Source organism: Natator depressus, chromosome 16 (assembly GCF_965152275.1).
Source record: "Natator depressus isolate rNatDep1 chromosome 16, rNatDep2.hap1, whole genome shotgun sequence".
In the NCBI taxonomy this organism is placed as follows: domain Eukaryota; kingdom Metazoa; phylum Chordata; order Testudines; family Cheloniidae; genus Natator; species Natator depressus.
Window position 1 is genome coordinate 16,938,997 of NC_134249.1, and position 15,247 is coordinate 16,954,243.

At 46.2% G+C, this 15,247-nt stretch overlaps 1 protein-coding gene across 1 annotated transcript in view; it reads right to left on the reverse strand.

The window, feature by feature from the left end:
- DDX31 (DEAD-box helicase 31) overlaps positions 1 to 15,247 on the reverse strand; it is a 69,029-nt gene that overhangs the window by 859 nt on the left and 52,923 nt on the right. The window lies entirely within an intron of this gene.

Here is a 15,247-nt window from a genome sequence, read left to right on the forward strand (position 1 = left end):
GTGAAAACATTTTATAACAGAACTAAACCCTGTGCTAAAAAACAAATACCCCAACCCAAGTCAATTATTTCTGCCAGTAGCCTGCAAACAACACATACAACTTGTCGACTTTTGTGGCAGATACGGCAATTGCCTACAATAGCCTGGAAAAACCTTCTTGAACTAAGTTTAAGTATCTTTGGAGTCCACTGTATGAGATACAAAGGTTCTGTATTACTGTGGGCCTGGCTGACCAAAGGACCATACTGAACAATGCAGCAGACAAGAATGGTCTTTTGGGGTAATACGTATGAAGTGGGTTTCCTGAGAAATATCTAGGGGGAGGTGAATACAAATTCCTGGCCTCCTCCCCAGGTATGCAAAACCCCAGCCTTTTGAAGCTATGCCCTGAGGAAGGGACCATATGGATTATCTATTCCTGGAATAGGAAGATCAAGTTGTATAAGGGAAAAGTATGCATGAGTGTGCTTGTTCTGAGCTATCGCTGTTATGAACTTGTAAACACAAGGGTTTGAAGGATTGACTCCTATCAGAGCACGCGCAGGAGTTGGCAGGCAGGGTGATCTCGAGTAAGTTTATTAGCATGTGAATAGGCTCTTTTATTCTTTTAGTACGTTTTCTCTTTGATTCTTCCACCTTAAGAATACATCTGCTTGCTGTATTCATGAGGGCATTTATGGCCTCATGAAGAGAGAGCCACCGACGCTGGCCTGTTTAGGCACTCTGGCTTGCGGGCAAACAACACAGTGTAGGTACGGAATTGTGCAGCCTGGAAAAACCCCAGTCAGGAAGAAGAGAGATGCAGGTCTCCCCCCAAGAGAGGTGATGGCTGATGAGCCAGACCTCTGAGGGGGAAGACAGGTACAGTTGCCTGGAACTGTGACAGCTTCCGCACCAGAGTCTGTTGCAAAGACAACTGTATTCTGACTGGCGGCTACATTCCAAAATGGATCTTCTAGTGGTTCTATAGGAGAGGTGGGCAAACTACGGCCTGCGGGACCGTCCTGCCCGGCCCCTGAGCTCCTGGTCCAGGAGGCTAGCCCCCGGCCCCTTCCCCCGCAGCCACGCCAATGCGCAGGCAGCGGGGCTGCGAGCTCCTGCCGCTCTGAGAGGCATGGTGAGGGGGCGGCGCGCGCGCTGCGGTGAAAACAGTTGGGTAGGTTGGGGATCCTGGGGGGCAGGCAGAGGACAGGGGGAGGTTGGATGGGGTGGAGGTTCTGGAGTGGTCACGGGTTGGGGAACGGGGGGGGGGGGTTGGATAGGGGGTGGGATGGGGGGCGGTTTGGGGTGGGGGGTGCCAGGAGGGGGCAGTCAGGGGACAAGGAGCAAGGGGGGTTGGATGGGTCGGGGGTTCTGAGGGGGACAGTCAGGGGGCAGGAAATGGGAGGGGGCAAATGGGGGAGGGGGTCAGGCTGTTTGGCGGGCACAGCCTTCCCTACCCAGCCCTTGGGCCAAAAAAGTTTGCCCACCCCTGTTCTATAGGCTCTGCCACAAGGTCCTGGTCTGTGACTTTGGGCAAGTCACCTCCCCTCTTGGGGCTTCTGTTTACCCTCCCAGCCTTTAGGCTGTCTTGTCTGTTTAGAGTGTAAGTTCTTCAGTGCAGGAGCCATCACTCACTATGTATCTGCACAGTGCCCAGCACAGTGGAGCCCCAGCTGTGGTAGGTGCCTGTAGGTGCTATAGTGATATAAGTAATAAATGGCAATAATGGATCTCAAAGCCCATTGCAAAGCAGGTAAGAATGTATCTGCTCCTCTACATGAGGTGATGGTAGACAACAAAAGCCCTGAGCATGCTCCAGCAGCGATATTCATTTATATACACGGGTATGCATTAGACTAGAGCCTTAGAAACCACAGGCTTTTGGTCTTGCATTTTGTGTTATATTGTCTACCAAGTGCCAGGTCATTTAGCAGAGGGGGAAACTGAGGCACAGAGGTGAAATGACCCACCCAAAGTCACATAATGAGTTGGGGAACAGCCAGGAATAGAACCTAGGAGTCTTGACAAGCAGTCACCTACTTTTATTTAGGTAGTAATTTTAGTCACCATTTACTTATTTAGGTGAGTTTCTCAACATATGATGAAGTTTCAGACGGACACTTTCATTGCGTCTTCAAGCACTTACGACCGTAATTTGAGGGTTACTGGGCAACAAATAAGTTTACTTAACAACACAGAACTATTTGCTGCTGAGGACAAGTAATCTATCAGTATCTGCCAGGCTGAATTTCAGCTCAGCAGGGAGGTTGTACACCACTTTATTATCAATCAGGTGAAATCACTGCGCAATTAGTAAATCAATACCCCCTGCTACAGTGATCAGCTGTAGAGGGAGAGGCAGGGAATGGGGATGCAGGAGAGGAAAGGCTGCTTCCTGTAACCAGTGCCACAAATCGATGGAGCTGTGCTGTGGAATCTACACTAATCATGGCTGACTTAGCTCTCGTCCCCAAACGCCCCCACTCTACTTGGGCTACATTGATGACATCTTCATCATCTGGACCCATGGAAAAGAAGCCCTTGAGGAATTCCACCATGATTTCAACAATTTCCATCCCACCATCAACCTCAGCCTAGACCAATCCACACAAGCGGTCCATTTCCTGGACACTAATGTACTAATAAGCAATGGTCACATAAACACCACCCTATACTCAGTGCTATACTTCCCTACATTCCTCCAGCTTCCATCCAGGACACACCACACGATGATCCATTGTCTACAGCCAAGCTCTAAGATACAACCGCATTTGCTCCAACCCCTCAGACAGAGACAAACACCTACAAGATCTCTATCAAGCATTCTTAAAACTACAATACCCACCTGCTGAAGTGAAAAAACAGATTGACAGAGCCAGAAGAGTACCCAGAAGTCACCTACATATTGAATCTATTTCCCCATGTTAAGTATCCTCACACCTTCTTGTCAACTGTCGAAATGGGCCATCTTGATGATCACTACAAAAGTTTTTTTTTCTCCTGCTGATAATAGCTCATCTTAATTAATTAGCTTCTTACTCCACCTTTTCATGTTCTCTTTATGTATGTATATATCTATCTTCTTACTATATGTTCCATTCTATGCAGCCGATGAAGGGGGCTGTAGCCCACGAAAGCTTATGCTCTAATAAATTGGTTAGTCTCTAAGGTGCCACAAGTCCTCCTGTTCTTCTTGCGGATACAGACTAACACGGCTGCTCCTCTGAAACCTAAGACAAATATAGCGTTGCTGTTGGTGTCGGGACCCTATTGAAACAAGAGGTAAAAGAGTCCTAGGCAGTAGTAATAATCTATAGCAATAGTAAATTTGGTAGGTCAGGATCACTGGGACAGATGCTGATCTCAGTTACACCAGAGTAAAATCCGGAAACTCCACTGACTTCTGAGTTACTGTAGATCTCTAGGGTCTCGTCTACAGATGACCACAGTGAGGAAGGATGGCTTTGTGGTTATGACACTGGGCTGTGGGCTCAGACCTGGATTCAGTCCTTGACTCTGTCACACACTCGCTGTGCAACACTGGGCAAGTCACTTAATTTCACTGCGCCTCAGCTCCCCCAGCTGCAAAACAGGGATGATAGTATGCCCCCTGCCACTCCACACCCTGTTGTACAGCCACATTCATGAAGGTTTGTGGGGCCCCCAGATACTATGGTAAGGGGCTCTGCAGAAAGGCTTACAAATGCATAACACAGCTGTAGGACAGATAGAACCTAACCATGTCCCCATAACTGGGGGACTGTCCAAGGTTTCTTTCTGTGATCTAGCACCTAGACATGACAGGCTCTTGAGCCCTAACCAGCACTTATGATGGGCAGAGAAATCCACAGCCTGTTAAATTCTTCCTTCCAGAAGAGCCATTCCAAAAGCAGCCCTCCACGTTTGAGGTAGAGTTTTGCAAACCCAGGTAACTTAGGGGCACTGGTAGGAAAAAGGTTTCTCAACACACAGTCCCAGCCCGACTCTGAAATGCCAAGATTTTAGCACAGTTCAGAGGAGGAGCAAACATTTAAATGGATACAAAAAACCCATCCTCTCTTTCATTAGATGGAGTAAAATGTGAAAGGGTCAGAAAAAGTCAAAGTTCAGGGCACAAGATAGACACTAAATGTCAGGGGTTAGGAAGAAACTTCCCCTATAAGCAAGTCATTCCATTAACTTTTCCACTGCATGCATCCAATGACGTGAGCTGTAGCTCATGAAAGCTTATGCTCAAATAAATTTGTTAGTCTCTAAGGTTCCACAGGTACTCCTTTTCTTCTTGCAGATACAGACTAACACAGCTGCTACTCTGAAACATTCCATTAACTGTTCCTTATGGGGTTCCTTGTACTGTATTCTGAAGCATTTGGACCTGGCTGCCATCAGAGGCAGGATGCCGTTCATGATGGACTATGGGCCTGGTCCAGTCTGGCAATTCCTATGTTCCTACTGTATCGGATCTTTGCAGCGTCTGGACTCCGGTGAAGAATTACCTAAAGCAATATTGGATCAGAGGCACTAACTGGGACAGATGTCAAGAGCACGCTCCATCTACATTTTAGGGGCACAGTTACACCCTGATTTCCAGTGCCAGGCCCGTTAAAGGTCTACGCATTGCTCTGGGATACACAGCTAGAAACTTGGCACCCTCTACCCAGAGACAGCCCTGGTTCCTGTTCTTTCTTGTCAGAAATCTAGAAGATGTTTTTAGTGTTGCCAGGTGACAGGTAAGATCAAAGTCCCTCTGGAGTCCCTCTAATCACTTCATTAAGAGGGTGGGGACAAAGCTGTGTTTGTGCAGTGGGGCAGGGGTGGGGGGACAAGGTGGGGAGAGAGAGATAGAAGCCAGTAATTGCGTGGTGTCATTTGGGGAATAAACCTCCACACTGGTAGGAATAAGAGACCACACTTAAAGCTGCCTGCGCACACCTGTAATTAAATTGCAGCCTTGGAGAACAGGGCACCAGGAGCCTCTGAAGAGAGACAATTACGGGAGCAGAGGAAACAGCCTAAAATGGTTTGTTTTATCCTGAGCAAAGATGAAGGCGGCTGGATGCGGCCAGTTTTCAAAAGAGGAAAAAGCTCAGCACTCCTGGGGAAAAAATAACCTGGAGTCATCTGACTCACATTAAGTACAACAGGCGATTTCCACATCACGCTGAATACAAAACCAGGCTAGTATCCAGAGGGGCTTGTCAGTGTAAGAAGCTGGCAGCCAGGTCAACCTCAACCACACCCCCCGCCCCGGGCACAAAACATTTCTGAGGTCTCTGTAAAGTGCCAAGTGCTGGAGTGTGAATTCAGGAGGACATCCCCATCCCTACCTCTTGGTTTCTCTTTCCAAAAGAGAGACAGACAATGTAGAACTGACACAACAGAAAATAAATGGAAAAGTGATGGGGCCTGGCAGGAAAAAAAAGACAAGAGAAAAGAACATACTAGAGTGGAAAAATGAGGCAACTTGCTCTTTTTCTTCCCAGTATTCACTATTCTTAAAAATAACAGTTTCCTCCCATCCCCACCTTGTCCCACAATCTGAGAGTCACCACCCCAGAATGCTATCACTATGCAGGAGGTCAGGCAGCTCCTAAATGCAGACTGACCAGAAAGGAATGGTGGTGCCTTTCCCAACAACCTCTCCTCCCCTCAAAGCAAAATCCAATGCCTGTTCTTGGACTTGTATCTTCCAAGCACCATCCTTCAGCCTAGCTGCTCTGAAGCCTGTAGCACCATTGCGTGGTGCAAGAAATATAACCCACACTTTGAGAACGCCAGCAGACCGTACCAGGCATGAATCACCACTTTCACACTGTCTTGGGCACTTGATGGCTTTGCAAGTGCAGTGGACTCAAATGTTTATCACCTTCTAGACTCCAAGACAACTGATGGTAAAATGCAGAGGGAAAGGAAAACCAGGGAAACATTCAACATAAAATGACGTGTGACACAGGGGGAAGGGATAGCTCAGTTGTTTGAGCATTGGCCTGCTAAATCCAGGGTTGTCAGTTCAATCCTTGAGGGGGCCATTTAGGCATCTGGGGCAAAAACTGGGGATTGGTCCTCCTTTGGGCAGGGGATTGGACTAGATGACCTCCTGAGGTCCCTTCCAACTCTGATATTCTATGACAGCCAAGATCCAAAACAAGACTAGAGCTATTGATGCTTTGCACCAAACCAAGTTTCGGAACATTTCAGCAGATGCTGAGACCTTCTGGACAACTGAGAGGAAGAAACAGGAGTGAGACAAACACCCAGAAACTGTTCTGCTTCTCTATAATTTCTGCTTTTTATCTGCCCATTTGAAGCGATCATCTGCTCCTGAGATTTGTTCTCAGTCTCCAAGTCATAAGATCCACCTGTGACCTCATGAAGTAGAAAAAAATATGGATCAAGTCAGTCAGTCTTGGGAATTCAACAAGAGAACTAAGATGATGCGAGTCTAAAGAAGAATGTTTTTTCCCCCCTCAATGTTCTCCATGATGCATTGTTTCTCATTCCCAATCAAGGCTTTGGCTGGTCCAAACACAAGATAAAAAAGGAATACCAAACTGAACAGAGGTTTCATGGCTGTTGTACAGATTCTTCCCCCCAGCACCCCGGTTTAAAGAATCATTATTGTTTTGCACAACAGAGAGACTAATTCTTAGTAGTGCTGCCGCTGTGCTCCCTGAAAGACATCCACCATGGCAGAGTCACCTGGAACACCGTGACAACATGCACACCTCTTTTGGGTTTAGAACTTTCTGATTTACCGTGCGACCTCTTTATTCAAGAAGTGTTCTGGGGACGTAAAGCATTTAGAGAAATGGCAGAGGAGTTGAAGTCCAAATGCTGGTGTCTGGGGGACATGACTGTGATGCAGATATGAGAACATTTTGGTTGTTCAGAGTTCAGATAAATGGGGTCCTATTGGAAGCACAGTAATGGATGGATAAAATTAAAAGACGAGAGAGAAAAGGACTTTAGCAGAGGTTTGCAAAGAGTTGCCATTTTATTGTTTATTATTTTTATTATGGTAGCATCAACAATATGCTCAATTGTTTTTTTCATTGTATTTCTAGAGCAGTGGTTCTCAATCTAGTTACCACTGTGGGCCACATATGCAGCTCTCTGTGTGTTACATGGCATACATTCACACAATAAATATTCTACCTGTATGGCCCTGAGGATGTCACATGTGACGCAGCTGTGTGCTGACTGGGTTGCAAATGGACCGCAAGCCGTGGGTTGAGAACCACTAGTCCAGGAGTACCTAGCACAACTGGGCCCTGATTCTTGACGGAGAGCGCTAGACGTTACTGCTGTCCATTTACTCGTTGGAACACACAATTCCTGCTCCCAAAATATTTACTAAACTATAAGTAAATTTATAATCTAAGATTATAATTTTGGGGTGGGATTTTCGAAAGAGCTAAAACAAAGCACAAGTCCCATGGGACTGAATGAGACTTGTGCTCCCAAACCTTCTAGGCATTTTTGAAAATCCCACTGTCGCTTTCTGAACTCAGTGGAACATTAACTCCACACTTTGCTTTGCTCTCACTGAACCCTGGAGTAGTAAATTCTGTAGTAACTCTAGTGTTCCCTATTTGGTTCTAAAACTTGTGCATCAAAGTCCTGAATATCCAACAGAGAAGGCTACTTCTGTCAGATTCAATTTGCTAGAATATGCAAAATACGCTCATGGTTTGAGACTATCAAACATTCATTGTTGGAAAGGACTAAGAGACACAGACAGAAAAAAAATCTGAAGCTATCCTTAATTTGCACACTAAAATTCTAACATGCTATGTTTCACTGATACTTTTGTTTAATTGAAGAGCTTTGCAGAACGCTCATCTTGGATTCAAAAACTCCTATGTGCTGGATTAGTTCAAAGGCACATATTTGGGAGAATACTCTTGTTTTGGGGCCATAATGAGAAATCTGATAACTCCAAGAAATCCTTCTGATAATGTCTTTATCACCCCTTAACTGTGAACAAGCTCACTCTTAGCGATCTTTGTTCAGCACGGCCTGCTCTTTCTTTGTCTTCAGCTGTGTGAAACCCTTGTGCAATGCAATGCAACGCAACAAGTCCTAATGACCTTTAACCAACACGTGTAGGTTGTAACAACCCAAGGAGTTCCCAGAATTGCGCCAGGTTTAGAAAGCGTATCGAGTTCTGATGCACAGACCTAGAACTCCTGGTGTGTCTTTGGAGAAGAACTGAGCGGCCTGTATAATTTATCAGAGAACGTTTCAATGTGGATCACGCCATCAATCTGCTTGACAGCATCTCCAACAGCTAATTTCATCCTGCGGCTGAATTTGTGCCAGGCAACAGGGCTGGGATACCTGTGGGCCAAGGCTGATGCAACACCTGCTTTTTTACCTATCGTGTTGGACAAGCCATCTGCAGCCAACGCAACCCAGGCTTTCGGGGGCAAAGAATTCATCAACGGTGCCGCGTGCCTTTCGACACGTCAACAGATGGCTTACATATAATGTCATCGGTTGATGCAAACAAGCTTGGTAAGATGAAGGGAAAATATCATTGGATGACACGGAGCATCGACTGTTGCTCTGCTGCAGAAAACGTTAGCCAATAAAGAACCCAACCGTAGAATTATCTAGGTCGATCACACTATAGCTCCACAGAAGAGAACGGACAGATCTCTCACTTACCAACCACCCACTGTTCATCTCCCTGTGGAGACAGGATGAAAAATGCCACTGGAGAGCTGTTCACCCCACAGCACCCTGGCCTATGTCTACTCACTCCCTTGGCCTAACAGGCAGAAGAGACTCTTCAAATAGAGAAAAGTGTTCAATTCCAGCACTGGTCATTGCGATTTTCTGGCTCCACCTGCTTGCCTTAGAACATTGCAAAGCCAAAAGATGGAGCAAAGATTCTGTATTGTGGCTTTGGTGGGATAAGACAGGCATTCAAAGAGAACCTCCTCTGCCTTGCATGCATATGATGGATATAAAGCATACTCTGCTCTCAGGACAAACCTTCTGGTAGCATCATGATGCTGGTAAAAGGACTTGCCTGTTTTGCTTGAAATACCGTGTGGAACTACTGTGCATTTGTCTCTATTGACTAGCTCCTCTTCTCCCGGCCATTCCTCCTGCATTTTTTGGATCAACTTTGAATTTCTGAGTGTGGTTCCAGCCCTTCTCTTGTATCTAACATTTGGCCCTGTTTGCCTTTTTGCAGAGTAGACAGTCCATCAACCAAACTGAGTCAAATCCCTCAATGGGCAAAACTCCAGATTTGCCTTTGACTAATTAAGTGATATTAAGGAAGCTGTAAATGCCACACAAAAATTGGCAGGCAAGCTGCTTCTAATGATTAGATTATTGCTTCACAGGGAGATACAGCTGCAGCCTTGCTATGAGAGCCCTTTTGTTAGAGGAGTCAGTCTTTTCAAGGTTGTCAATGCCAAAGAAAAGTTCAAAGATGTCACACCAAGGATACCAAAAAAAAAAAGGGTACCAGTTTGCATCCCATTCTGCTCCCCACCCCTGCATCTCCAGCAGTGCCTGGGTGTGGGGCAGTCGTGAGAGTGTGCTGTCTAGCAATCAGGAGAAGGATATGATTTGGGGTATAACATATCACTCCAAGGAGCGTTAGTATAACTGACCACTAAGTAGTCCATGTCAAAGTGCTCATCAGATGAACAAGCATAGCCATGTCACTACTTAGAGGAGGGGAGACAGAGGAGAGATCAGCTGATCAATGTTCCGCAGCAATGGTGATGTACATGGGCACAGGCATTTTCATCACTGTCTCATCTAATTCTGAGAAGGCTTTCATGACACTGTGGGATAAAACACCTGAGCCCGGTCTGTGCCAATGCTTTCATCTCTGGTAGCACAGGTACAGATGCAGCATTGCTGAGAAACAGGTACTAATTTTCCTAATGTAGACAAAGCCACATGGCCCAAACCACTGAGGTGCTGAACACCCATAGCTCACTTTGAAGTCAATGGGAGTGGAGGGAACTGAGCACACCCCCCGGTCTGGGCCATTAGTGGGGAAGGAAAACGTAACAGACCGACTCACCATCCAACTGGCCAGAGTGCTAGGCACCTTACAGACCTGCAAGTCTGACCTCTACACTAAAAAGCTGGTCATCTAAAGAAGAGCTTTTAAACCTTTCTATCTAGCTAGCTACTTAGATAGCCCCACTGTAATACCTGGGTGCATCAAACTCATGAATGCATTTATCCTTACATCACCTCTGAGGGATTATCATCTTCATTTTTCTGATGGGGAACAGGGGCACAGAGAGATGATGTGACTTGACTTACCAAGGTCATACAGGGAGTCTGCAGCACAGCTGGAACCCCAGCCCAGTGTCTTAACTACAAGGCCATACCTCTTCCCTTTCCCTGAAGCAACAATTAATGGACACTGCCAAAGGCCCTGGTGATGTCACTTTGCTCAATGTGTTTTAGAACAGTTAATTAAATTAAGCCTCATAAAGACCCCTGTGAGGCAGGTAACACAGACGAGTAGGCTGATCAGGTAAGTCCTATGTTCTTTATAACTCTTCATTTGTTACTTTATGTTCTATTCCTTATTTTAACATCCCCTTTCCTTCCCTCCCAGAAAAGAGACAATATTAAAACATCAGCCTTTAATGTTAAATGGAATCACTGTAATTGACTTAGAAGCTGGTGGTTCCCGAGATTTTTTGGTGCTTTTGTAACTGAAAAATGGCTTCAGAGAAGCAGAGAATTCCCAGTCCAGCTTGGCAATCAAGCAGCAGCACTCCCCATCCTGATTATCTCACGTACAGCCCCTCACACAGAGAAAATAACTGAATGGATCTGGAACAGCATTCAGACACAAAGGACCATGGGAACTGCCAGACTGGATCAGACCTGAGGTCCATCTAGTTCAGTGTACTGTGTCAGACAGTGGCCAGCACCAGCTGCTTCAGAGGAAGGTGTACGAACCCCTCAATACACAGATGGGGTGTAATCTGTCCCCCCCACTCCGCCCACAAAGGGTCTCATCCAGATCCCTAATAGAGATTGGCTTAAACCCTAAAATGTCAGGTATTTTCCCCTTCCAAAACCTTTTTTTTTTTTTTTTGCTGCATTAATTACAACTCTAGCTATTCTTGTTAACCATATAAACATCCAATCTTTCTTTCAAGCTCGGTAAGTTTGTGACCGCAATGACATCATGTGGCAAGGAGTTCCACTGTCGTTGAGAGAAGAGAGAAAACTGCCAACTCCTCCTACACAACTGCTAAATAAACGCTGCATTTCAACCTTCTAAGAAGATCCTAAGTGATTATTTTAATACAACATGCTATCTTCCAAATGAAGTCTTGCAGAGAACGGTACTGCTAAGGGGCTATTCAGTTTATACCCAACAGTTTATGAAGAGTACTAGCAAGCATAAGAGACAGAGAAAACAAACGTGTGTATTCAGGATAGAAAGGGTGTGATACAGCGTTTCAGCATTTACAACAAAACAAACACCTGGCTGCCATGTTGTCAGTTTTTGGCTTTTCTACCTGGACTTTCTAAGGGTGATTAAGGAAGGATGTTTGAAAAAATGAAAAAAAAAACCAACAACTTGGTCTTTGTCCGTTTAATGACCTCCACCCCCGGCATTTTATTTCTCTATTTCTTTCTTTTTCTCTGGGCTGTTTGCTCTTTATTCTCCATGCAGGTGGTGAGAGATGGGGCTTCGGTTTGCAGACTATTAAAAAGATATCGGGTGTTTGGACACAATGTGTAATTACCATATGACAACCGACGCTTGCAGTATCGCATGATAAATGCTATGAAGAAGAAAGTCTGTTCCATGGCTGTGCTGCTATTATTTCAAGCCTGCATTTTACAAGTAATTAAAAAAAAAATCACAGGCCAAATTCTGATCTCAGTTACACCAGTGTAAATCCAGAGTAACTCTACAGAAATTAAGAGAGTTACTCTGGATTTACACTGATGTAACTGAGAGCAGAATTTGAACCTATAGTCACTATAAATATAACCTTTTCACTATAAATTCTAACATAGCCTCTCTCTCTCTCTCTCATACACACAGAGAGAAAATTAATTAAAAAACAAGGCTCTGCACAGAACAACAATCGTTGTACAGGGCAACTCTGGTTACTTTGTGGAGTCTTTATTTTCCAGCTGCCCCAAGTTTGAAATCTGGAGTCTGAGCCGTGACCGGCCTGTGCAAAGCCTGCTCACTTTCCCTGACCTGCAATTATACAAATCCATGTACACATGAGCGTTCAAGTCACTCTTACGCCATTTGTTCTAATGCCTCCCCACTGCCTCATGCTACCTACCGTATCTTCAGCCTGTCTGTACTCTAATGGGGTAGGAGGCTTGGGGAGGAGGAATGCCACCTAAAGAGGCACATAACAACAGAAAAAGTAGCTGTAACAGAGTAGCAACATCACAGGAACAGAGAGAGGCATTGTCAGGGGCCGAGTAATCCTGTGACACACTGCTGTCAGTCATCACTTGGCTCCCTGCTGGGCCAGCAAGACATCAAAGCCCGCCCCATACCATCTTACATGCTCTTTATCGGCTAAGCAGGCTATTCTTCCCTAAATAAAGCCCTGTTAAATCCCTGGCTCACAAGGGCATTCCCGTCCTGTTGCCCATCTGCTGGCGAGGGTCAGCTGAAGCAGGAGGCAGAGCCCGGGCCTATCCCCGGTGGCTTCTCAAAGCAAGGACAATGCTGTCTCCAACTCTCGAGCCCCGCCGCCCCCCGCATCTCTTTCCCCTCCCCCCTTGCCTTTTCCAGGGTCTGTGCATGAGCTGGAGGTGTCACAGGCCTATAAACCATTATGCGGAGTAGTACTTTAAATGCATGGCAAATGGTTGCTAATACGAGTTTGCAGCAACCATTACACAGAAAGAGTCCAACAGACATTTATTAACGAAAAGAGACTTTCTTCCTTTTAAACACACAGCTACATTTTAGTGGCAAGCGATTACTGGGAGCAAGTCCTCTGCTCTGGCTACTGAGCAGGACCATGGCGCCCGTATTGCCTCATTTCCAAGCAGAAAGGCCTTCATTTGTGTGGGAGCAACTGGAAACACCAACCGTCTCATTTTCAGAGGTGCCGAGCACCCACAACATTGCAAGTTAATGAGTGCTATGGGGGCTCAGCACCGCTGAAAACCAAGCCCACCGTGTCTCAGGTTGGTCACACAAGAACCAAGACAGCCCACATTAGGCCCTGTCTACACACAAAAGTTGCACCACTTTTACTGTACTGGTATGAATCCCCTAGTGTGGATGCAGCAGTCCTGGTGTAAAGGAGCTTACAGCTTATGCCTGTAAGGGAAGGGGAATAAAAGCTATTAAAGGCATAAAACCGTTGGGGGAAAAATCACTCCCCTAACCAACATAAATATAGCAGTACAAGAACTGTGTACAGACCAGGCCTTTGCAGACTTTTTTGGGAAGAACGGGCTTTGTGTGCGGCAGACAGCAGGGGCAGGAATGCATAAAGCACTGGATGAGCCAGAGCTGCCTGGGTCTGATCAAACACAAATTGCAGCCAGCTCTCTAAAAAGCAGAGGTGGCTGTTCCATCCTTCCCCAGTCTGGCAGACAAATTCAACCTTCACCAGCAAACCCAGGAGAGACTTCATCAGCCCAGTCTGCGTTACAGGATGAGTCCGCAACTAAACCCAGAGGTAACGCAACAGGTCTGTGCAACTCTGGATTTGCTGACAAACAACTATCAGTCTATTTAGTAACAGTGAGTCATTTGGATTGATTCAAACCCGCTGAACGTTTGGAGCGTTTGAAGCCCTGGTTGTAGTTCAACCACTAAACCTTGTCTGCACCAGCATTTTCCTTAATTTCCTGCAGGTGCACGAGCACCAATGAGGCACTGCCTGTAGTCGGAACGGTGGGATTGTTAGGGTAATGGTAAAGAGGCAAATCCCGAAAGAAGAGGAACTGCAGAAGTGCAGATGCAGGGCACCTCTGGGGATCTAGGGATCTGGCCCAAGAACACTGTTAGTTGTAAATGACAAGTAACACTTTGCGACCATCAGATTTATAAAGTACTTTACAAACATTAATTAAGCCTCACAACCGTCTCACCAGCATCATCCTCATTTGACCAGCTGTGATACGGAGAAGCAAAGGTCAACAGTTTCAAATCTGGGGGGTTAGATTCTCAGATGGTGTAAATGGGCATAATTCCCAAGGCTTCCAATGATGCTGGGCCTATTGACACCAGCTAGGCGCCTGGCCCTGGGTACCTAAAATCAGACACCCAAATTTGTATGAAACCATTTCAGCGGCCTGATTTTCAGAGCTGAATTCACTGGGTATTGTGACTCGGACAATCAGAGCTGTTGTTTATGGGCCTAATGTTGGAAATGTGAGCTTTGGTGACACGCCCAAGGCCGCACGGTAGCAGATAAGGGAACAGAACATCTAGGAGTTCTGAATTCCATTCTTCTGTTTTGACGATGACGATGTGTTACTTACACTGCGGTAGTGCTGAGAGGCCAGTAATGCTAGGTGCTGTGCAAACATGTAGAATCACAGAATCATAGAATATCAGGGTTGGAAGGGACCTCAGGAGGTCACGGCCCCTGCCCAGAAGAGGTTACAGTCCAGGTTTAAGATAAGAGGTAGATCTGACAAACAGATGGGTGGAACGGAATGCAAGGTAACAATGCGACGAGAGTGATAAGCCACGGTCGCAGCACACCTACTGCCTACCCACCGTCAAGCGTTTTGTAGGTCTCGGTGGGTTCTGCGGAGAGACGTCAGGGAGGATAATGCCTTGCAGATGAAGTGAGCTCCTTGCATGCGTAAGGGACAGTGCATGGGGGAAAGCACCAACCCCACTTGCAGGGAAATCTGACAAATAGGCAATCAGTGTAGGCATCACCGGCAGAGCGCAGGTGGGAGTTTACATTTCTGTAGCACAGAAGAGAGGATAAATGGGACGAGAATACGCCGTGAAAGGCCTTAAAAGTGAAGACTAGTTGTTGGTGCTTGTTGTGGTGGAAAAAGGGGAGCCAGCGGAGGGTGCAAAGAGGGGGTGCTACAGTCTCAAAGCGAGCCAGGAAAAAGCTTTCTGCGGCAGCAACTGTGGGAGAGGAGGCTGCATTTGCCGAGGCCAGAGAGGAGGAGGCTGCCGTGATATCGATGGTCGCTAATGCAGCCCCACTGCTAATGAACAGGAGAGTCACTATTTAAAAAGTTGAAAGTGAAAGCGTTCATCTCCTCACCATGCCTTCGATGCCAGTGCTTCCCCATC